Source organism: Podarcis melisellensis (assembly GCF_964234715.1).
Source record: "Podarcis melisellensis genome assembly, chromosome: 4".
In the NCBI taxonomy this organism is placed as follows: domain Eukaryota; kingdom Metazoa; phylum Chordata; class Lepidosauria; order Squamata; family Lacertidae; genus Podarcis; species Podarcis melisellensis.
Window position 1 is genome coordinate 13323788 of NC_138531.1, and position 24483 is coordinate 13348270.

At 43.2% G+C, this 24483-nt stretch overlaps 1 protein-coding gene across 2 annotated transcripts in view; it reads right to left on the minus strand.

Annotated features, from left to right (window-relative positions):
- Window positions 1–24483, minus strand: part of GPC6 (glypican 6) — a 787401-nt gene that overhangs the window by 13980 nt on the left and 748938 nt on the right. The window lies entirely within an intron of this gene.

Below are 24483 nucleotides of genomic sequence, written 5' to 3' on the forward strand. Positions count from 1 at the left end.
ACAGTTACTGGAACTGGAACTGCTGGAAGCAGCAGTTTGAGTGCCAGTGCGCAACCATTCTGCAACATGAGCATTTCCTGGCTGGCTCAGTCACAGCGGCACATTCCCAGGGGCGAACACACAACATCTGGAAAAGCCCTAAGTAAACACAGGATGCGGCGATATTCCCTTAGTAGACAGAGGCCTAGGTGTTTATTTTCAGGGCAGACATCCTGTGTGAAAATGTCCGCTTGTCTTCAGTCTTCATTCTCTTTATCTTCTGTGAACTTAGCTCCCCTGATCACTCATTCATTCTTTTTCTTTCCTTATCCCATCTCATTTTACATAGTGCAACACTGACCCCAAAGTTTCTATGCTTAACCAAAGGAACATTTAATGATGGGATAGAGTTCTCAGTGTGTGCAAATTTGAGCTATAGAGCTTAAAGCAACAGGCTGGTTCTACTCCACCAGCTGTTGGTAGCGAAACAATCTTTTTCCAGGAGGATTTTTCAGTGGACTTGACGCTGACCTGGGAGTAAGTCCCATTGAACTCAGTTGGACTTAATTCTGATTAGATCTGCATAGGGCTGCAATACGAATGTAGTATTCGTATTCCAGTCAGGCAATCTCACCAAAATGTTGGCTTGATGTGGGCTGGTTTCTAATATTTAAAGAAACAGCTAGAGAACCTTTTGGTAGCTGAACTTCAGTTTCTTCCTACTTAAAAATTGAAATAATAATAGTCAGTGCTTTTCCCCCCACTTGGAACTTGACAGAACTGAGTTCAACATGTAAATAATTGTGTTATTTTCCACATTGTCAGACCCTGTGTGAGAATCCAGAGGCTGAGTGGTAGGGAGTTTCAGAAGGAAACTGATTTGATATTGATTTATATATTAGCAACTTAACAACAACAACAACAATTTATTTATACCCTGCCCATCTGGCTGGGTTTCCCCAGCCACTCTCCCAACAGAATAATAATAACAATAAGCGATAAAACATCAAACATTAAAAACTTCCCTAAACAGGGCTGCCTTCAGATGTCTTCTAAAAATCAGATAGTTGTTTATTTCCTTGACATCTGATGGGAGGGTGTTCCACTACCAAGAAGGCACTCTGCCTGAATTAATGCAACATTTCTATATGTAACTGCACTTTTTGCAATACTTTGCTTAAGTTGTCTGTTGTTGCTTCAGTTTTTTGTATACTGCTTAGAAATATTTTTTTAATATATTAAGTGGAATAGAAATACAATTAATACAATAACAAAATCAAATAGTTGAAACACTTTTCAGCCTATGCTGAAGGCACACCTCTTTATCCTGATACCCTATTCTTGTGATTGTTAATTGCTTTAACTGATTTTTAAAATTGCATTTTTACTTTGTCAGTAGCCTGCCCTGGGACCTTATGGTAAGGAATAAACAGCAGCAGCAGCACCAACAACAATTTTGGTCACATTTCTCCTTAGAAATAAACTCCAGTGCCAGTTTACACTATTTTATTCAACAGCTTTTAATCTCTCTTTCCTAAAGGCAGGAAGGATTTAAATACACACACAGAAGCCTTGAAGGATTGTACTGACGGTTCTTGAGCCATGAGGCATTAGGACCAAACGTTTCTCAGAGAATCCTGCCCTCAGGAGCATTTCTGAAGGGTCTGAGGAGAAGGGTGAATTCAATGAACACCACACACGCCCTTCCTTCAAGTATCAGATTTCACACAGCGGTCAAATTAAAACAAGGACCAGGTTTTCCAAGGTAACCAATGCAAAGGAAGTTTCGCTAGGCTTTTAAGGATGAGTCATGCACAAAATACATTCCAAATATAATGGGTAGAACAGGAAAAGGCTTTGCTGAAGGAACGACAAGACCCTGGTGGATATACGGTTACATGACCTGCTAGTGAACTCTCCTCGCTGCCCCCCAGCAATGCAAGAACGGGAGCAAGTCCTCCAATTAAACAAATGAATCCGAGATTGTCTGTATATAAGATAATAAAAAGTAAGCTCATTCCGCAGTGGTGAAGCTTTATGTAGCCAAAATGGCACCAATCATGCAGAAGGATGAGCTATCTGAATAATGGGATGAACTGCAAAGTTTTCATATATATATATAAGAACCCTAGGGGGGAAATCAGCTTAATGAGAACTGAGCAAGCTGAATGCAATGGGCATGGGGTGCTGATGAAGTATTGCATGTGTGTTTTGGGGGGTTAGATGGAAAACTGATGGGAAAGAATGGAACGGATTATGGAGAAGTACAGTGGTACCTCGGGTTAAGCACTTAATTCGTTCCGGAGGTCTGTTCTTAACCTGAAACTGTTCTTAACCTGAAGCACCACTTTAGCTAATGGGGCCTCCTGCTGCTGCCGCACCGCCGGAGCAAGATTTCTGTTCTTATCCTGAAGCAAAGTTCTTATCCTGAAGCACTATTTCTGGGTTAGCGGAGTGTGTAACCTGAAGCGTATGTAACCTGAAGCGTATATAACCTGAAGTGTATGTAACCCGAGGTACCACTGTATGTTGGAGGCTTGCTGGATTCCTGAACACTCTGAGCTGAAACATTTTGTTGCATTTCCCGCTGAGTTTGGTTATTATGTTCCAGCTCAAGATGACTTGCAGCAAGCACCTAAAAATGTACAACATCTTCCTTTTGCTGATTTCCGCCAAAGAAATACAAACAAGTTATTCCAATTTGTGCATATTCTTTGATGGGAATTAACAAAAGGAGACTGGCATTTTGTATTTCCCAATAATGGAAATTTAAGCAGGCAGCAGAAAGAGGAATATAGTCAATGGGAGAAGAGGGCAACATTCTGCGAGTAAATCCAATGCACACTTACCTGGGAGTAAGGTAAAGGGACCCCTGACCATTAGGTCCAGTCGTGGCCGACTCTGGGGTTGCGATGCTCATCTCGCTTTATTGGCCGAGGGAGCCGGCATACAGCTTCCAGGTCATGTGGCCAGCATGACTAAGCTGCTTCTGGCAAACCAGAGCAGCGCACGGAAACGCCGTTTAGCTTCCCGCCAGAGCGGTACCTATTTATCTACTTGCACTTTGACATGCTTTCAAACTGCTAGGTGGGCAGGAGCTGGGACGGAGCAGCAGGAGTTCACCCTGTTGTGGGGATTCAAACCGCTGACCTTCTGATTGGTAAGTCCTAGGCTCTGTGGTTTAACCCACAGTGCCACCTGAGTCCCTTTACCTGGGAGTAAACCCCATTTAACTTAATGGGGATTAGTTCTGGGGAGATGCATAGAATTAGACTGCAAAGGAGTCAAAAGTGAAGACTTTCAATTTCTGCCTTGTTGTGTTTAAACAGTCTAAAATGTGAAGAAATGGGCAGAGAACTGGGAGTTCACTAAGAGAAAAGGTGGATTCAGTTACCTGATGTAGACATCAAAGTGATCAACATCTTTGATTTGCTATAATTCTTATCTCAGATTTTTCTCAGTGAAAGTGCAGTTTAGTTCTCGTGTAGCTGTAATTTATCCAGGCTTAAGACATGTCCTGTCAAATCTGTCACAGCCTCTCATATTTCATTTGTCCATCAAAGTCAATGGCATTATAGACGGGAAAATTGAAAATAAAGGGAGAAAACCTGCTCAGCAAAGACAGGTCTTTCAAGCAAATGAGGGAATTTGGGGAAGAGTCTTTAGGGCAATTGATTTACTGTAGGTCTTCATGAATATAGAACTGTAATTTTTAGTCTTTAGGCACCCCACGGCATAGACACAGCAAGGCTCTTAACTGGATCTGATGTGTGACGAGGAAGCAAAGCAAAATATAGACAGAATGTAAACGCTCAACAAGAATTTTTGTATGAAATGATTGTTAGGGCCCAGTGAACCTTCTGACATCAATTCTCTGCTCTTTTGATGTGTGTGTGTGTGTGTGTGTGTGTGTGTGTGTGATTTGCAATACAAAGCAGAACTAGAACATGATCCGTCATCAAGAAGACATACAGGGCTGATTCTGAAACCAGCATTGGTGCAGTTAAGGAATTTTGAGTAATAGTGGACTTACAGGAAGGGAGCTTTTTAGATGTAAATGAAAGGTATTCAACAAAAACAACTGCAAAACTGTTCTACTTGCACGACAGGACATGCCCTCTTCTCCCCTTGAGTGCATCCCATACTGCCCCCAGATCTGCTGCAGAGGGTTTGGGGAACCCCCTGAACAGCTTTAGGGGGAACACAGGACTCAAAGAGGGGGAGAACATTTCATTGTGCAAGGAGAAATCATAGAATCATAGAGTTGGAAGAGACCACAAGGGCCATCGAGTCCAACCCCCTGCCAAGCAGGAAACACCATCAGAGCACTTCTGACATATGGTTGTCAAGCCTCTGCTTAAAACCCTTGTGCCAATGGAACATTCTCCTTCGTGCTACTTTGAATACAACCCACTGTACATGACTTCACTTTTAAAAAATATGGTAAGCAAACCCTGCGTGTATGGAGACCCTCATGTACATGTAACTGGGTGGGAGGGGACAGGAAAAGAGAAGGGTGTACTGGGAAGAAGAAAGAGGAAGAAAGACTGGGATCCATCTTGGGTAGGCTGGGTGAAGGCAGGCTGGAAGAGATGCCTTGCACTCCATAGCTGCATAGCTTTGGGGTACAAGTCCCGCTTGAAATGACCACACTGTAAGATCTGGACTCCCTCCACGCATACTGAAGGTGTAAATAGGTGAATAAACCATATTTCTCAAAGCTACATCCGCCTCTGCCATTTCTCAATTCTCCAAAGGAACACAGACCCTGGGTGAGTGCCTGGAACACGCAGGAATCTTGCAGAGAGTGGGGGTGGCACATGACTTTTGTAACAATATATGCGCATTCAGAGTAATGTATTGCCCTCACTTTCTCGTTGCTCCTTTCCTTCCAAATACACAGAAGCAACTCAGGTGTCAGGATGTCAGGTGAATGCCATTGCCTCATCATATTGGCCGCTGCGCTCTGGAGGCTTCACATTACTTTCGCTGAAGCCTGGAGAGTGAGAGGGGTTGGTGCACACTGACCCCTCTTGCTCTCCTGGCTTCGCTTTGCTGGAGAGGCGCTGCACAGCTTTCCCTCTTTGCGCAGCACCCCTTCAGTGAAGCAGGAGGAGAAATGGCTCCGTTTCTCCTGCCGCTTCACTGAAGGGGTGCTGCGCAGACAGGGAGAGAATTTTTTTTCTTGTTCTCCCCGTTTAAAACTAGGTGCATCTTATGGTCGGGTGCATCCTATAGAGCGAAAAATACAGTATCCTACTTTTAAAAGACATCTGAAGGCAGCCCTGTTTAGGGAAGTTTTTAATGTTTAATGCTGCATTGTGTTTTTAATATTTGATTGGGAGCTGCCCAGAGTGGCTGGGAAAACCCAGCCAGATGGGCGGAGTAAATAATAATAATAATAATAATAATAATAATAATAATAATAATAAAAATAATTTGGGATGGAAAGCTGATGAGAGGCAGCTGTAATTGCAATGGCATTCGGTCCAGTGCAAGTTTTACATTTGCAAAAAGTCACATGTGAAAAACACAACGTAAGAATGTAAGAGCCCTCAAGCTATCCACAGCCTGTAAGTAGCTTTTAAAGATATTTCAGATCTAGTGTTCTCAGCGTCAGAGCTACTACTTCAAAATGCTTGCCCAACATTACAGGTCCCCCCCCTCCATTCTGGGCAAACTGGGCAAAGGACAAAACTTTGAGTTTCAAAGAAGAAAAATACTTTGTCTCACAGGCTGCATTTGAATCACTGACACTGACTGAGTGAGAGAAAGAAGAGAGGGAGGTTATCAGCGAGGCTTAAAGGTCTGTTATCGAACCTGTAGGATTAAATTGCACAAAAGCAGCGCCCTTCAAGGGCATTTGTTGTAATTGCTTTCCTCATAATTATTATAGGATTGTTATCAACACATATCAAATAACCATCATAACTTTAAAGGTAAGGGACTTGCGCTTACACAGACCCTTTTAAGTGTTGATAATCATGGTCACTGAGGATCAAATGCTATAGATGATGTATTATTTGCACTTGGAAATAGCTCTCTTTTTGTTATCGTTCTTGAATTTCTTAACATTGAGAATAAATACATATTAGACAACAACAACAACAAACAACATGGGAGATCCATGGCTTTTTTGTTTTGCTCAGTGACTCTTCAGCTGGAGTCAGCAACCTTTTTCAGCTGTGGGCCAGTCCACTGTCCCTCAGACCTTGGGGGGGGGGGCAGACTGTATTTTGAAAAAAAATAACAATGAACGAATTCCTATGCCCCACATACAACCCAGAGATGCATTTTAAATAAAAGCATACATTCTGCTCATGTAAAAACACCAGGCAGGCCCCACAAATAACCCAGAGGTGCATTTTAAATAAAAGGACACATTCTACTCATGTAAAAACACACTGATTCCTGGACCGTCCATGGGCTGGATTGAGAAGGCAATTGGGCCTCATCCGGCCCCCGGGCCTTAGGTTGCCTACCCCTGCTCTTCAATGTTACAGAGCAAACAAAATCACAAAAAGACAGGGTTACAGACTTAGTTTCTCTACTTGTTTCTGTTGGTGATTTCCACAATTTTGCTATGGGACACTTAGTGTTCCCTATGATAGCTAGGGCTGAATAAACTTGTCGATTTCAGTTTCTTTTTTTTGCAAATCTTAATATCTGTTTGCCTCTTTGTCACAACAATTTGTGACTGCATATTTTACCTATTATGCAATTCTTGAAGCAATTTTCCTGAACGTAATGTATTTATCTATGCTCTTTCCAGTAATATATTGATTGTGTGTGTGTGTGCAAGTAGCCTCCTAAATTACACTTTGTTTTGTATGCATTCTCTCTCCCCACCCCCTTTTTTCGGGTGGAGAACAGTGCTGCAAAGTTCAGAGAATTGCAAATTTCAAAGGATTATCTGTTTCAGGTCACTTATTCGTTTGGGAAATGTGAATTAGATGACATAAAAATAAGAACGAAACAAATCCATTCCACCATCCCTAACAATAGCAGATGATCTCAAAGACTCATAAGATTCTTGTTCAAAAGCGGATGCTGTCACCCTTATTTTCTTTTTAGAGTGGAAATCTAGGGTGACCTTCCTTCTTCTGGATAGTTGCTGCATAAACATGAAGTCTTCATTCACATTTTTTTTTGTTTTTAAAAATTGCTAACCTAGCATGGTAGCATTGGAGGAAGAGAGGGGAGGCAGCCCCATTGTATATCGGGGGGGGGGGGGACAGTGTGGAGAAAGTCTCTTCCTTTAAATTCCTGGGAATCCATCTTAGTGAAGACCTTACTTGGAAGGTCAATACAGCCCAGGTGGTTAGGAAGGCCCAACAGAGACTTCATTTTCTTAAGGTCTTGTGAAAGAACAACGTTAGACAACAACTGATGATTTCCTTCTATCAGTCCACGATAGAAAGTGTTCTCTAAAGTGGATTATAGTGTGCTACGCTGGTTTGACAACCATGGACAGAAAGTCCCTACAGAGGTAGTGAGGACGGCACACGATATCATGGACTGTCCCCTGAGTCTGTTAGATGTCATTGCAGGAGACCGTTGCCTCAGAAGAGCGAGGAACGTTCTCAGGGATGACTCACACCCTGGCCAGCACCTTTTTAATCTCCTGCCCTCAGGCAGGAGATATAGAAGCATGATAACAGGTTAAAGAACAGTTTCTAATCGTGGGCCGTGAGGCTGCTGAATGGAAGACAGCAACATTGCACCTGACATTTGGGGTTGGTGGTCGTATGACAGCACACAAGCGTGTAACAAGGACTGAGAGATTGGGGGGCCTCATTTAATCTCACTGTGAACAAGTTGTACAGTGACAATAAAGTATTTCTATATTCTATATATCAAAAACTTGCAGGGATGGATAGAATGCAGTCCAAACCAGCAGGCCTCTGCAATGTTTATACTGAGTGGTAATATATTTATTGCCTTTAGGAGAACCAGGCAAGAGTTTGTGAGGAAGGCTGTGTTTGGTTTCAGAATTATTGCGTGAAATATGGGCAATCTTTAGGACCAAGGGTATATAACAGGAGATAAGGAAGACCTGAGTGTTGCCATATTTTCTATACCTTCCCTACTGCTTTAAGTTGCATATAAGAGAAGTTTCTCCCCCCCCCCCCGCAAAGACCTTTTCTCTCTCTTTTGGTATTGGATGTTTGTTGGAGAAATGCTTTCACGTTTCGGGAAATGGTCAAATCTCTTGCAGGTTCACTGGACTTGAACATCTCTCCTCCCTATTTCATGATCCTTATTTAATAGAATGCTAACTTATCTGTTATCATAACTTATGAGGGACGTGGGTGGCGCTGTGAGTTAAACCACAGAGCCTAGGGCTTGCCAATCAGAAGGTCGGCGGTTCAAATCCCCACAACGGGGTGAGCTCCCACTGCTCAGTCCCTGCTCCTGCCAACCTAGCAGTTCGAAAGCACGTCAAAGTGCAAGTAGATAAATAGGTACCGCTCCGGCGGGAAGGTAAACGGCGTTTCCGTGCGCTGCTATGGTTCGCCAGAAGCGGCTTAGTCATGCTGGCCACATGACCCGGAAGCTGTACGCTGGCTCCCTCAGCCAATAAAGTGAGATGAGTGCCACAACCCCAGAGTCGGCCACAGCTGGACCTAATGGTCAGGGGTCCCCTTATCTTTTTTAACTTATCTGTGAAATTTTGTTTACTTTTGACTACCCCACCACAGTGGCTTCTGCTGCTGAGCTCATAGCTTTCAACTTTTCCCTTTTCTTGTGAGGAATCCTATTTGGAATAAGGGAATTTCCCTTAAAAAAATGGAAAAGTTGACAGCTATGGCTGAGCTTGTCTTAGTATGAGGGCAAAAGCCTCTGCCCTCCTCATGCCAATACATGTCTATACTCAGTGAATCAGGCCATAAAACAATATAGGAAGTATTATACAAACATCGTTGGACACTCTATAGAAATGGATGAAAGAGCTTGCCAGATATTTTCATTTTCATATTTTATGAAGCTAGTAACATGGTCATTGCATCAACTGGAGTACAGAATTCAAATTACCATAAAAAAGGGGGTAAAGTTAAATTGCAGATAAAAATAAAGCCTCCAACCTATATAAACAACCGGCCTGCAGCTGGTGTAATTCTTTATAAAGGTCTTCATAAAAATACTCAGTTCCTATCAGAGGATTCATAAAAAACACCTTCCGTAAATCCAAATGTGCCACAAAGAATTTATATTCTCATGTCTCAATTCCTTATTTTCCCCACAAACCTCCAGAATAGCTTGAATGTTTTTTACATACTAATGAACGATTCCTCACTAAGTTCTCTAAAACAGTTGTGTAAGGGAAAGGGATAAGAGCCAGTGGCCGCGAACATGGCTGTGATTTGGGTACCAAAAAACATGGCTCTCAGATTACAGTGCAGTGCACATTTAGGGAGCTTCCAGATTATTGCTTCTGTGAGGTGGACTTCAGTTATATTGGGTACATTCAAAATATTGGGGAATGTTCCTTTCACATTGCAGTAGCTATTGTGTTCTGGAACTGTGGCATTTTGACGGATATACTGGCATTTTGCACTAAATTTAATTCATACCTAGTGGGTGTGGTCAGGGCCGGATTTAAGTTTGATGAGGCCCTAAGCTACTGAAGGTAATGGGGCCCTTTATATGTCCAGCTGTCCTTTGTCAACAAAGCGTGTTCTCCAATAAATGAGCGCACGTGTTGCGGTGTGGGCCACCGGGCCAGGCCTCTTGTTGCCAGGCAGGTTAATAGTTGTTGCCTGGCATTGTGATTGGATAACCGGGTTGCTGGGGCAAATTGTATGTTGCAAATTGGGTGGGTGGGACCATAGTCTTTAAATATTGGTGCACTCTGGTTTCTCTTTCTCTTTGCAGAGTGCATCGGATCACCCGTCCGCCTGCCCTTTTTTCTGATTGACCTTGCCTGTCATGGGGTCGTTTGCCTTGGCGCAGGGGCCTAGTAGGAATTTTGCCATTTGGTGATTGGCTGTGCCATTTGGTTTTTGCCTACGGTTGTGGTTAGGCATTGGTTACAATATACTGGTGGTGGAGGGGTCAGAATAGGTGGTGCCTGCCCCTCCTATTGCGCTGAAGGGAATTCCGTTAAAGGAATCCTGGGGCTTGCCACGATTTCGTCCAATCCCTGTCATGGAACCAGGGCCGCCCAATCCCTTTCATGGGAATCCTTGTCATAGGACCAGGGCCGGCAAGCTTTCGGGGAGCTGCTGGGGTGAGCGGCGTGGGTCCGACGCTTAGCTCAAATGTCCCCCAAGTTTGACTTTCCCTTCTACTGGCTACTGATCGGACCTCGGGATGTCAGTTCTGTCCCAGGCGGGGGGACAGATAGTCATAACCAATGTCTAAACAACCACTCACTGATTTTGTATTTTAATAAAGTTGTGGCCAAAATAGTGCCCAAAAACCAAAACTAAATTACGTGTTATGTGTGAAGTTATTTGAGGGGTGGCCTAGGGACCTACACAAGCAACAAATTGTTGCTCTTTTTTGTGTTGAATATATGCTAGCTATATGGTAATTTATGCACCTAATAGGTATCTAAAGCCATTTGCTGCATGTAGGTTTTATTATATATATTTTTTATCTTATTATCTTTTATCTTTTTATCTTATATTTTGGAAATGTACATTCAGGTTTTTTTCCTTTAATTTTTTTGGGGGCCTCCAAGAGAGTGGGGCCCTAAGCTATAGCTTGTTTAGCTGATGCATAAATCCGGTACTGGGTGTGGTATGACACAATAAACACCTTGAACAACGCCACTGCTCCCCACCCTTTTTGTGCATGTGCGCTTCTTCTGTCCTCCATAATTCCTTCATGAAAAGAGCAGTATGCCCCAAATTTTGTTATTTTACTCCCACAATTTCCCGTGGAGGCTGGAAATGACCCCCCCCGGGAATCAAATAACATGGAAATGAATGCTAAGCATGCACTACATTTCATTTTTTTTCTGGAAGCGGCTTATGCGGCATGTGGAATCTCAAATGTAATGTGGAAATTAACAGTTTGGGAAATGTTGGGGGAAATGTAATAAACTGCAGTGGTAATGCAGCTGTACTGGCAAATTCACAAACCCTCCAAGTGTCCCTATTTTGAAGGGACAGTCCCGGATTTATAGAAGACGTATCGGTTTCTGTCCCATTTTTCCTTAATATGTTTTTTCATCGGAGAAATGTTGGAAGGTATGGAGTTATGCAACCCCCAAGCCAAGTTGATAAGCAACTATACAACACAACCTTCAGAAGACATCTGAAGCCAGCCCTGGAAAGGGACATTCTTAAAAAATGTTTAATGTTTTAAAATGCTTTAAATATACGTTGGAAGCTGCCCTGAGTAGCTGGGGCAACCAAGTCAGATGGGTGGGGTATAAATAATAACATTATTATTATTATTATTATTATTATTATTATTATTATTATTATTATTATGGAATAGGACATCCCAATTTTCATAGGAGAAATGTTGGAGGTTAGGTTTTAGCTTTGGTGTATGCAGGCTGAAAGCCTGAAGGAGTCTTAACTGTGGCTAGTTTTCAGTGTGTTTTTGGTTATTTTGTTTTCTTACTTTGCTCTTCAGCCGTATACCGTTTCTGATTATTTCATTTCTGCAGAGGCTATGGTGGCTTGGTAAATTTTTAAGTAAGAATCCAGTCTCAGCTATCTGAGCTGCATAGATGCCAGCCTGTGGCATTATCAAGACAGCTGAGGTCTCAGAGCTCCTGCTTTTTTGTCTGTGAGGCTAGTTCAGAGCAGGCTTATGAAGAGAAAGAAGCTTGGCTCAATGAAAAGGTAGATTGATTTCTTACACTGCATGAGATAGCGATTTACCTGAGGTTACAAATTGACTGCAGCTGCTAAAAATAACGAACCAGCCTCATTTCTTACTTTTGGGGAATACTGATCTGAGGGATAGGAAACCAACAGTAAAAAAAATTAATATTTAGCAGTAATCCTGTTGCTGTGCTTCATTATTTTTGATTAAATTTGTGAGAAAAGGTGTAGGCGATGTTCCCATTTTTATATTTTCCAGATCCTACACTCTCCACCCCCGCACACAGGTCATTATTATGGAACAACTATCCTCTTTGGTGAAAACTTCATGCTGGGAAGAAGCCAAGAACTTTTCTAAAGAGCATCATTGTGGTTCTAAAACCAAGTTTAAATGATGTCTAACCTTTTCTCACGCAAACTGTTTTGAAACATGTACACTAAGGATCAACAATTGCAGTGCCCCCATGAGGCAATTTTGGGCTCACTGGGATTTTGCCTCGCTTGGAAACTCACTATAGGGGCCTCCAGTTGCCTGCTAAATTGGAGATTGGGGTGGGTGATTCTCTCAACTTCAGTTTCTCCTTTTTCCAGTCTTAAATTCAGTGCTCTAGATTTCCACACCAGTCCTCATGAAAATGCATTCCCTCCAACTTTTCTCCAATGTCCTATTCCTAGCTGTCAACATTTCCCCCCTTTTTAAGGGAAATTCCCTTATTCCGAATAGGATTCCTCACAAGAAAAGGGAAAAGCTGACAGCTATGGTCCTATTCCAGGTATGTCCAAACACAAGTAGCCCATAGCTGTCAATGTTTCCCTTTTTTAAGGGAAATTCCCTTATTCTGAATAAGATTCCTCGCAAGAATAGGGAAAAGTTGACAGCTATAAAGTAGCCTGAGATCTACCATTGCATATAAAAAACTGGCAGTGATCTCCCACACTCTCCTATTGTCATTCTTCAACTTAAACATATTATGTTTGGCTGAGCTTATGATAAAAATAATAACAAATGACAGTCGCTTCCATAAAACCTGAAAAGTTAATCATAAATCAATATATTTTTTTAAAAATACATACTTCGAATACTTGTAATGTAAGAAAATAACATTGAGGACAGGTTCCTACTTATTCAGAACATGATGCACAGATTGTTCTTCACCAAAGCTCATGCCATAATAAATGTGTTAAGTCTTTAAAGTACCCCAGGACTCTCGCTGTTTTTCAAATGAGTCAGGAGCACATGTCATCCACAGCGGTTTCCCCCATAGTTCGAAACAGAAATTGCGTAAACTCAACTGCAGAGTTGACAGCCTTCAAGCACCACCTTAAGAACTGGACGAAACCTGTAGAAGCCCTTTCCCCTGGATCCACTCCTTCCTTTCGAGTAAACCAAAACCAGCCCTTTCTCTCTCTGAGGAGCCAGTCTGCAGGGCTGCACACACACAGCTCCCTATGTGGGCAGGGTTGGCAGCAGCCACAAAGGGTCCCCAACTCCCTCATGCATGTTTACTCAAGAGTAAGTCTCGTTGCACTCAGTGAGAGAGCTTGTTGGTTTACAATGGGGAGGGGAGCAAGGTACTCCTCTCTTTGAGAACTGGATCCTTGGATCTTGGAATGTCCCTCTCTCTCTTTCTTTCTCTCTCTCTCTCTCTCTCTCTCTCTCTCTCTCTCTCCAAACCAGTCCCTTCTCTCGAGGAGCCCACACACAGGGCTTCTCTCTCTCATTCGGTCTCTCCATCTGTGTATGCTTCCACCCACCTCATGCCCATTTGCGTTTCCTCCTTCAGAGAGAGAGAGAGATCGACAGAGATTGATGATAAACAATCACATGATCTACAAGTAGATCCTGATTGACATGTTGTATGATGCTGTCCTATTCAATAATACCACTACTAAAAATTATTTTATTATTTATACCCAGCCCATCTGACTGGGTTGCCCCAGGCACTCTGGGCAGCTTCCAACATGTACAAAAACATAATAAGACTTCTCTATACAGGGCTGCTTTCAGAAGTCTTCTGAAGGTTACATAGTTACTTATCCCCTTGGCTTGGGGGTCACATAACTCCATACCCTTCAATATTTCTCCAATGAAAATAGGGATGTCCTAAGGAAAAGTGGGACATTCTGGGATCAAACCAGAAACTGGGGCAGCTTCTGTAAATCTGGGACTATGCCTGGAAAACAGGGACACTGAGAAGGTATGAAAATGTAATGGCATTTCAGTGCAAATTTGTTTGGAAAACTACATTGCAAAATTCAGAAAAGCATGAATTTTTTAAAAAAATAATCATTGGTTTAAAATACAGACATAAAAGATCATATGAATTTTGAAGGATGCTAGGGCTTCACTTCACTTATTGTTTTGGGAAGGGCACATTATACAAGTTCACTTTCGAATGTGAACTGAACTGAATGTCTCCCCTATCTCTAGTTGTGGTCTTCTCACAAAAACAGCGAGCTCACATGCTAGCACCATAGATATCTTGGTGGCATACATGTGAAATTCACTTGGTGTAAAAAGACACAAAGGCAACTCAGCAATGGGTTTAGGGTATGGTTACCAGTTTTTTCAATGAATACGTGGACACTTTTTTTTTTTTTTGAAGCTGAGTAGCAACACGGAGTCAGTAGTAGGGATGGTGAGGCAAAAGACCCTGGGCCCAAGCACACATGAATATTGTGTAAAGGTGCAAAGCCCTTCTTTCCCACCCTGTGAAACATAAATGTGCAGAGTTTTTAAAAAACTGAGCAACGGCCACCTGCCCACAACTCCTGAGCCTCCAGCGATCAGTCAAAACAAAGGGGGAAGGGGGCAGGAGATCTGTACCACCGGACGTCCCCGATTCCCCTTCGGCAGTGGCGGTGGCAGCGGCAGTCAGACGCCCAACGCCAGCCTGGTAGCACAGTTGGCTCTGGCTGGCTTCAGGAGCTGCTCGCTGCCGTGGCGCCCACCATTTTTCCTCGCCGGAAGTCCCCATATGATCATATGGGGACTTCCAGCAAGGAAAAATGGCGGGCTCCACAGCAGCGAGCAGTGAGCAGCTCCTGAAGCCAGCCAGAGCCAACTGCGCTACCAGCCTGGCTCTGGGCTGCTGAGGCTGCCGCTGCCACATTTCCCGGGGAAGGTTTCCCAACCCAGAGGACAGGGTCACACTTCAAAATGACCTTGACAGATTAGAGAACTGGGCCAAAACAAACAAGATGAATTTTAACAGGGAGAAATGTAAAGTATTGCACTTGGGCAAAAAAAATGAGAGGCACAAATACAAGATGGGTGACACCTGGCTTGAGAGCAGTACATGTGAAAAGGATCTAGGAGTCTTGGTTGACCACAAACTTGACATGAGCCAACAGTGTGACACGGCAGCTAAAAAAGCCAATGCAATTCTGGGCTGCATCAATAGGAGTATAGCATCTAGATCAAGGGAAGTAATAGTGCCACTGTATTCTGCTCTGGTCAGACCTCACCTGGAGTACTGTGTCCAGTTCTGGGCACCACAGTTCAAGAAGGACACTGACAAACTGGAAGGTGTCCAGAGGAGGGCAACCAAAATGGTCAAAGGCCTGGAAACGATGCCTTATGAGGAACGGCTAAGGGAGCTGGGCATGTTTAGCCTGGAGAAGAGGAGGTTAAGGGGTGATATGATAGCCATGTTCAAATATATAAAAGGATGTCACATGGAGGAGGGAGAAAGGTTGTTTTCTGCTGCTCCAGAGAAGCGGACACGGAGCAATGGATCCAAACTACAAGAAAGAAGATTCCACCTAAACATTAGGAAGAACTTCCTGACAGTAAGAGCTGTTCGACAGTGGAATTTGCTGCCCAGGAGTGTGGTGGAGTCTCCTTCTTTGGAGGTCTTTAAGCAGAGGCTTGACAACCAAATGTCAGGAGTGCTCTGATGGTGTTTCCTGCTTGGCAGGGGGTTGGACTCGATGGCCCTTGTGGTCTCTTCCAACTCTATGATTCTATGAGATTTGCAAATCTGGGGACATTCCAGGGACAGAATTTGTCCAGGGACAGATTTGCAAATCCGGGGACTGTCCCTGGGAACCAGGGACATCTGGTAACCCTAGTTTAGGGTTGTCAGTTTTGAAGGCAGGTTGGGGAGCAGGCTGGTGATGGGGGTGCTATGCCACAGAAGTGTTTTGGTGTCACAGCTGCCCGGTCATGCCGCTCTACTATTTCATGCTCCTTCTGCTCTTGCTCAGAACAGACCTGTTTTCCTTCTCCAAGCCCAATATGAGGATTTACTTCCTTACGGAATGTGAATTCAATGAAATAAACTTGTCGTTATGCAGGCACGAGCCTTTTACCTTGCCTGTTCCCTACCCACCCAGCCAACGAGGGGTGGGAGAATTAGCCCAAACTCCTTTCTCCTTCACAAACCACAACCCTGCAATAAACAGAATATTGTAGCTGAAAACAAGTGCTGGTTCCTGAATGGGAATCATTGGTGATTCCAAATGATGATGTATGAAAGAGAGGCAGGGAGATTTGATTTTCTCAGACTAGGCTGACCCTATAAAACTGAGCGGAGCAGAAAAATTGGTTTTACTAAGCAAACATGACATGGAAGTCATAAAAGGAGCAACGCTTACAATATGAAACATCAGAATGCCTCATTGCTATAAATATATTGTCTAAAGCAGAATGACATTTAAATGACAGCAATAAATGCATTTTCTTCATTATCCTTTATATGCTTGCTTTCCTGCCAATTTTATATATGCCAGTGGAATCCCAGGGCCTAGAAATTTCAGTGCCACAACTGCCCTAGGTGAAATGCAATTTACTAGCATAAAATGTGCTGACTCTTTCAGAAAATGTTAAATATCTGGGGCTTTTTTTGATTAAAAAACCTTTCAAAAGCAAAGTTTCTGTCCACCATGGCTACAGACAATCTAGCCAAACCTGAAATCAGTGGGTGAGATGATGATGATGATGATGATGATAATAATAATAATAATAATAATAATAATAATAATAATAATAATAATTTTTATTTATATCCCGCCCTCCCCAGCCGAAGCCGGGCTCAGGGCGGCTAACAACAATCAAATAATCAAACAATCAAATAATCCTGCATTTTAAAAACATTTCATTATAAAAATTAATTAAAATCAAATTGATGGCAACCGTTAAGCAAAATTCTGTGCAGGTTGCCAGAGGAGGGGGTCGGGCTGCGCCCTGACCAAAGGCCTGGTGGAACAACCCTGTCTTGCAGGCCCTGCGGAAAGATGTCAGGTCCCGCAGGGCCCTAGTCTCTTGTGACAGATGCACATCCTTAACTGTCCCATTTTAATCAAGGGAATTTGAAAGGGAGAGAGATGCACTGGCTGTTTACTATCCCCTTAACATACAGATAGTGTCTGCTACAGACTGAAACAGAAAACAGAGGTGGGTTTAAGGGGATGGATGTCAGTTCCAGATCACCGTCTTACAAATCTGCTCCGAAAATAGCACAAGGCAAGGACCACTCTTTTGCCTTGTCACTTGACTCTAATTAAAACACCACATCCTTATTCCTTAAGCAAGTGACTTTGCATAAATTGTTGCACAGGATATACTAACCAGATTTTAATATCATGGATATTTAAGGCTTAAGTCAGACATCATCTATCTTAAACGGGTGGCTTTCACATAGACTGTTGCCAAATACACTGACATAAAACGGCAATCTGCATACAGGAAATATTACCTATCCATCTTGAATGTTTTATTTATAGAGAGCCGCCAGCTTTCACTCAAGTGAGAGCCTTTGCATTTGGCTTTTTGCAGTTTTCAAACAAAGGCTGCTAGCTCTTACTCAAGTGAGAAACTTTGCATTTGACTTTCTGCAGTTTTCGACCAAAGGCACTTAGGAATGCAGTCTTGTCATCAGTTTTGCACAGTCAAATCTACTGATTCAAATAGGGCTTGTACAGGAGTATCTGTACACCAGATTCAGCCCAGGAGCAGTCATGTGTGGTGTGCAAAAATCACAGTTCCCAGTACTTCAGTTAACACCAGAGTTAGTTGAACATCTGGCTGACCCCAAGGCTCCTCTTTTTGCGATCAGTGCCATAAGCTACAAGCTGGGACATAACCGCATGCCTATAGATTTCTGTACAATGACAAATCATGCTTCTTCATTCTCAGAATCATATGAAAGACATCACAAGTGGGGAAGATGACTCTGAACCAGGTTGGCTTTCTCTCAGTATACATCAAAATGGGTCTAGTTCTCAATGATGGCTGCAAATGGAGAATCCGGGTTCAGGGAAGCAATGCCAAAAGTCTACGGATATCTGAGCATGTATAAAACGTCTCTCCCAGTACTGAGATCCTGCTATCACCTCCTGTAAAACATACATGTGGGTTTAAGAAGAAGGACAATGAGAAGCCACACCTTTTCACTACTTTCAGTATATCTGAAAAGTAGTGAAAGGATCTGAAGGGTAGTGGAACGCCCTCCCATCAGATGTCAAAGCGATAAACATCTACCTGACATTCAGAAGACATCTGAAAGCAGCCCTGTTCAGGGAAGTTTTTAATATGTGACATTTTAGTGTATCTTTCATCTTTGTTGGAAGCTGCCCAGAGTGGCTGGGGAAACCCAGCCAGATGGGCGGGGTACAAATAATAAATTATTATTATTATTATTATTATTATTATTATTATTATTATTATTACTACTACTTTCTGCTAGCAGTACTGAAGCAGATGCCACAATGGAAAATACAGTTACAGTGGTACCTCGGGTTACAAACACCTCAGGTTACAAACACTTCAGGTTACAGACTCCGCTAACCCGGAAGTAGTACTTCGGGTTAAGAACTTTGCTTCAGGATGAGAACTGAAATCGCGCAGCGGCAGCGGGAGGCCCCATTAGCTAAAGTGGTACCTCAGGTTAAGAACAGTTTCAGGTTAAGAATGGACCTCCGGAACGAATTAAGTTCATAACCAGAGGTACCATTTTATTTCTCTAGGCAGCTGGAAGCAGCAGACAGTCAATGCCCACATTACGAGGGCTGGGCCATTTCAGAATCAACTGGCTCACCAAATCAATTGCCCTATAAGCAACCATGGCAGGACCATCTGATCTGGAGGTAATGGTCTCCCATGATGTCACTGCCACAATCAGAGTGACAAGAAACTGGCATATTCCAGTTAGGCCCCAGAAGGCCAAGGTCTCATCCTCTCAAGTAAACATCTCCTGGCTACATCTGCTTAGCTGATCATTATAAGAACTATGTACCATCCACAATCCCTGAGTTTGCTTATTGCCCCTTCCCTTCCTGTTTCTTCCTTTTGTGAGTTGTCTTGTTAAACTGTAAGCTTGAGGGCAAAGTCTGTGCTATTTTCATTAATTCAGCCACTCTGGCCAAGTGATGGGGTGCAATGTCTTTGAATGACTGACTGACTGAATGATTGACAGAGAACACTGCTTTGCTAAGCCCAGGTGAGGACTATGCTTAGAGAGGACAGACAGGTGGCTGAGTAGCTATACCAGCTTCTGCTCCTCCTCCTCCTGCCACTTGTTCACCCCTTTCTGCCACTAACAGTGCTCTTCTTCCTTGTGTTAGATGGCGGTTTTGGCTCTGGGAAGGAGAGAGGAGAGGATAGGAGTAAGTTTCATTCCACCCAGGCACAGTGGGTGCAAGCCACTGTGATGTGAGGATGTGAGGGGAAAAGACCTACACAAAAACCCAGAGCCAGCTCTGCAAGTGTGGAGAGAAAGGTGTGGTGTGAACAATGCAATAGCATCTCTATTCAATGCTAGACATCTTCAAATGGCTGGGGAAGAACTCTGGACTCAGCTAAAGAAAAGGGTAAAGGGACCCCTGACCATTAGGTCCAGTCATGGCCGACTCTGGCATTGTGGCACTCATCTCACTTTATTGGCCAAGGGAGCCGGCGTACAGCTTCCGCGTCATGTGGCCAGCATGACTAAGCCGCTTCTGGCGAACCAGAGCAGTGCACAGAAACACCGTTTACCTTCCCGCCGCAGCGGTACCATTTATCTACTTGCACTTTGATGTGCTTTCGAACTGCTAGGTTGGCAGGAGCAGGGACCGAGCAACGGGAGCTCACCCCATCGCACGGATTCGAACCACCGACCTTCTGATCGGCAAGTCCTAGGCTCTGTGGTTTAACCCACAGCGCTACCCGCGTCCCTCTCTGGACTCAGCTACACAGCTGCAAATAAAACCTTTTTGTAACGTGTTGTAGAGTGTGACAGTACAAGTAGAGGGCGATGGCGAGCTATGGCAAATTCAATACATTTTTTCAAAACGTTTTTTAAAAAAAGCATTTTCACAACATTTTTTAAAAAATGTGTGTGCAGATTCCACTTCACTCTCTCTGGCCATCTTCATGAGTTCAGTACCATTGCTCACCATTTGGGGCTTGCCTGAAAGTTCACGGAGAGAACAAGTCTCGCGGCAAAAGTAAATAAATCCCTTTAGTTTTAGTATCTGACTTTTTTCTCTAAGCACTAGTAACATCCCTAGAAGTCCATAAAGTGTCAAATGTCCATTACGAGCCAAAGAGAAATGTATTAGGGGCTATATGTTTGGCTTGGGAAATCACTTTTCATTTGCTGTAAACCAACTTCCTGTTATGACTGTGTCTGTCAAAGGCAAAACCTTCCGCAGCGCATTTCTGTTATGACTACTCAAGCAGTGCATCTGTTAAAACCAAAAAGCTGAAAATGGTTTGGGAGAACTAGTATCAAGAGGATAGATGAACCGGGGTTTTCCATTTGCAGCTCTGGCCTTCTTTGTCTGCGATAAATTCAGACTGCAGCAAAGAGATTTAATTTCACTTATCATATTCACCCCGGTTCTCAAGTGACTTTTTCCTGGAATGATTTCGACACACACTACATCAGCGTTGTCAAATGAGATTTACATTCCCAACCGAGTGTGAGTCGCCAGTGTCATTCCCTGCTTTCCCTCTGTCGGAGGGAAGTCACTGCCTCCAATTTTGCTGATCTAGAATGAGGTTAAATAAAAGCAGAATTCTGAAACATTTGCTATGCCCATACTAAACCAACAATAAGAATTGTGAAGCCAGTTCAGACATTGAGGAAAAAAGGTGGTACAGTCCTCCCTGGGGAGGACTTCAGAACGCAGATGGGGTACTGTATGCACGAAAATTTACTGAATACCTTAGGGGAGAGCCTTTCCCCTTGTTACCATTTTACAGAAAAGGTCAATTGTCACCATAGCTTTTGTTTTCAAAGGCTCAAGTTTCCTCAATGTTGGGCAGTCTATTCAGTTGCTTCATGTATTCATTCTTTATAATTACTATTACTGAACTGAAAACCTACCAGAACCGAAGAGAACTAAACCGGGAGTAACAGGTTCCTTTACGGAAAGAGATTTAGAGAGGAGTTATTTTACGATCAGCAATTTTTTTCTTTCACCAAAGAAGAAGGCTGCGAGGAAACCTAGCTCCAGAGATTCATGGCTGTTTTTACAGTAGAATATTGCTAAAAATCGCCAGCTGAACGACCAGTTTCTTTTGGACAGCGGTTCTTATGAAACATCAGAATTTAAGTAGCGTTGTGGTGAAGTAGTTCAGCACCTTCATATGCTAAACAGCAGCAAAGCATCAGAATTAGAATAATGTGAACGTAGTTGGCTGCTTTTTGGAATAATACTGCAGTTTAAAAAGGTGTGCGTGCATGCATGTCTCTGCAAGATTTCGAAAGCCATTGTTATCTAACTCCTTGTCAACTGAATCTAGTAATAAGCTATGAGTGGGAGAAAAAAACCATCCAGCATCTAATCTAGTATTGCTGGGTCATCCTTCTCCATTGATATCAAACGGGTAAACTTTCTCTTGCAGGATTCAGCTCGACTTTTAACACTGCTGTCTGCAGTTTTCAGAATCTTTGGAAATAAGGGTAATGTTCAGCCTTCATCTGTGAGACGTTCTCTTATGGAGGAACTGGGCATCACACGAACCTCTGTGATTGTTGTTTATTTCAGACACTGGACCTGGTGCCACCAAATCTACAATTTGAGGTAGTTATCAGGCACAAAGGGAAATGGGTTTCTGAATCCCTTGCCCTCATGCTTCAAATCAAGTCTTCTTCTTCTTGTTGTTTTTAACCTGCTGAGGCCAATTGTAGACCACAGTGGTCCAGGCACTGGTGATTTCAAGACTGGTTTACTATAATGAACTCTCCGTGGGGCTTCCTTGTCAGTTTGCATTTCTTAGTACAGAAAGTATTGATCTGATGTGTAGAGATCTTTCCTGTTCTAATTAATTCAAGAGGGTTCTGGAAGCTTCTGGAAGTTTCTCTGTGCGAAAGAAACAAGCAGATGGTTCATGGTGTTTGGGTTATTCCTTCAGAGAAGCTGAGTACAGCTGGTTTAAATGGTTCTCTTATCTCTTTCTGTCAAGGTCATACTGACTATAACAGGCTAGGAGGAGCCTGGGTTTCATTTGCTTTCTCTTTCTATCTCCTTTCCTTCTAGTGTGGTGTTCTGTATGCTTAGTGCTAAGTTTTAGACGCATTATAAGTTATTGCAAGTTTAAGTTAAGTCTGCTGCAACTGGATTTCTTATGGACAGTGCCAATCCTGAATGTATCGGATTTGTGATCATTACGCTCATTTTGCCTTCAGTAGCAGTAAAGCTCTGCTGGATGAAATATTAATTGCATCTGGTCCACTGTTTGGGAATCCTGCAATGTGTTTAAGTTTTTACTCTGCTAACGATACATTGGAATCTACTCTGGATCAATACTGAGTAGAATTCCAATGACATTGCTTTGGCCTTGGTCCAGAAACTGCAGTTAGCGCATAATGCTGCAGTGTGATTTCTGACAAGAGAGTGGCAGCTGTGGCAGAGAATGTGAGGTGAGGAGAACTGTAGGTGGCTCACCACTTCCTACCTCCCAGTCAGGGCCGTCTTAAGCATATCTGGCACGGTGGTGCAAAGATCCCTCCGGCGCCCCACGCCCCATTTCCCAGAGTTGTCAACCTTTTCCCAAGCCTCTGCAGGGATCGCTCTCCTCCTGCAGGGGCTTGGGAAGGAAGTTGCCTGCTTGCCGGTCATATGGTTGACAGGGCACAGCTGGCAGGCATGCAGGAGGGAAAGGGGAGGCTGCCAGCAAAGCCGCACAGCTCCCCCACTCGCTGGGGTGCCCTGAGAGGCCGGCGCCCTGGCGCAATGCACCAGTAAACCCAATGGGAAAGACGGCTCTGCTCCCAGTCAAAGTAGCCTTCTGACAAAAGTAGCTGGAATTCTAGTTGGCCAATCTTGTTCTTCTGTTTGGGAGGCCAGGATTGAAACCCCACATTTGCCCACGGCTCATTTGAATGGGCAAACTGTGTTCTATCAACTTCAGTTTTCCTCTGGAATAACACAGTGAGAGATTATGTTGCAGGGAAGAACATGATTAAGGTTAGGGATCACTCTTCACATTCAAGAAGATGTGCTACACCCCTGATTAAGGATGACCACAGGGGCTCCCTTTTATGAAGAACATTTCTAAAGGCGTTCAACTCCATCATTGTCTCTTACAGAGAGAACAGACAGGCAGGCGGAGGTTGCTAGATGGAAACTGTATGCTTTGACTGAGATCAGATCCTCTGTTGTGATCTCATCCACGAGATGTTCCATTTTATGCATGAGGAAATGGCACCTGCAGCAGCTTAGCAACCCAGCAGTGTGAAAATATTGGCACGTTTACATCATTGGCTTGTTTTCAACCTGTTATTTTCTGACTTGGAGGTGTGACTGAGACCATGCAAGGTCTTGCCCCTTTAACATATTCTGTTGTCACATCTAAGTATTCCGTATTCACATCTACATATACCCATGAAGAAGAATTGCGGAAAAGGCTGTATCCGTCCCGTGGTGTTAAAGATACTCGATGTCATTTGCATTCATTAAATATGAATTTATTCTACTTTATATTCTGTGAATGCTTGAGAGACAAATTGTATATTTAGAGTATTAATATACTTCCTGACTCAGACATACTGTATGTCTGCAGTTTTAAGCGGCGATGCTAGAGAAAAATCCTCCTTTTTTTTTTTTTTTTTTTTTTTGCTACATTGCAATACACCAGCTAACTGTAAATGAAATCTGGCTGGAGGATTATGGTGACTGCAGACTGATTAAATGTATTCTATTGAGACAAGTGTGCTGGTGTGCCCCAGGCAGCTGACTCAAATTCATCCCTCCTTCAAACACAATGCCCTTCCTCCTGGCTTGGTGATGCAACAGTTAGAGAAATGGCCAGCTTAAGTGGATGACATTAAGGAATTCCTCGTCATAGCTGTTCCCTGACCCACCAAGCAACTGTAAGAAGTTCTGGAGTCTGACATCAACTAAACCAGTTTTTGAAATTAAGCACCGCCCTAGTTCCCCCTTGGACTTTCCTGTTATGAAAGTTGCTTGACTGCATAAGCCTAACCAGAGAATATACTATGTTTTTCTGGGTGGCGCCCAGACTATGAGATGGATAGATTCTATTCCACAACCCTTGGTAAAACAGGAAAAGCAGTAGTCAGGAAAAGGTAGCACAGGAGCTGTGAAATCACTTTTCAGAAGTACATGACACATAAATAAATGTATGAATATCTTGCTCTGGCATTCGCTGATTGAGTCCTTATGGAAAGTAAGAAATTGCCTGTATTTCAGCCTTCATTCTTACCACGACCTATTCCGCCCCCCGTCCAGCTCAGAAATAAACACTGGTTGTACGAACAGAGAA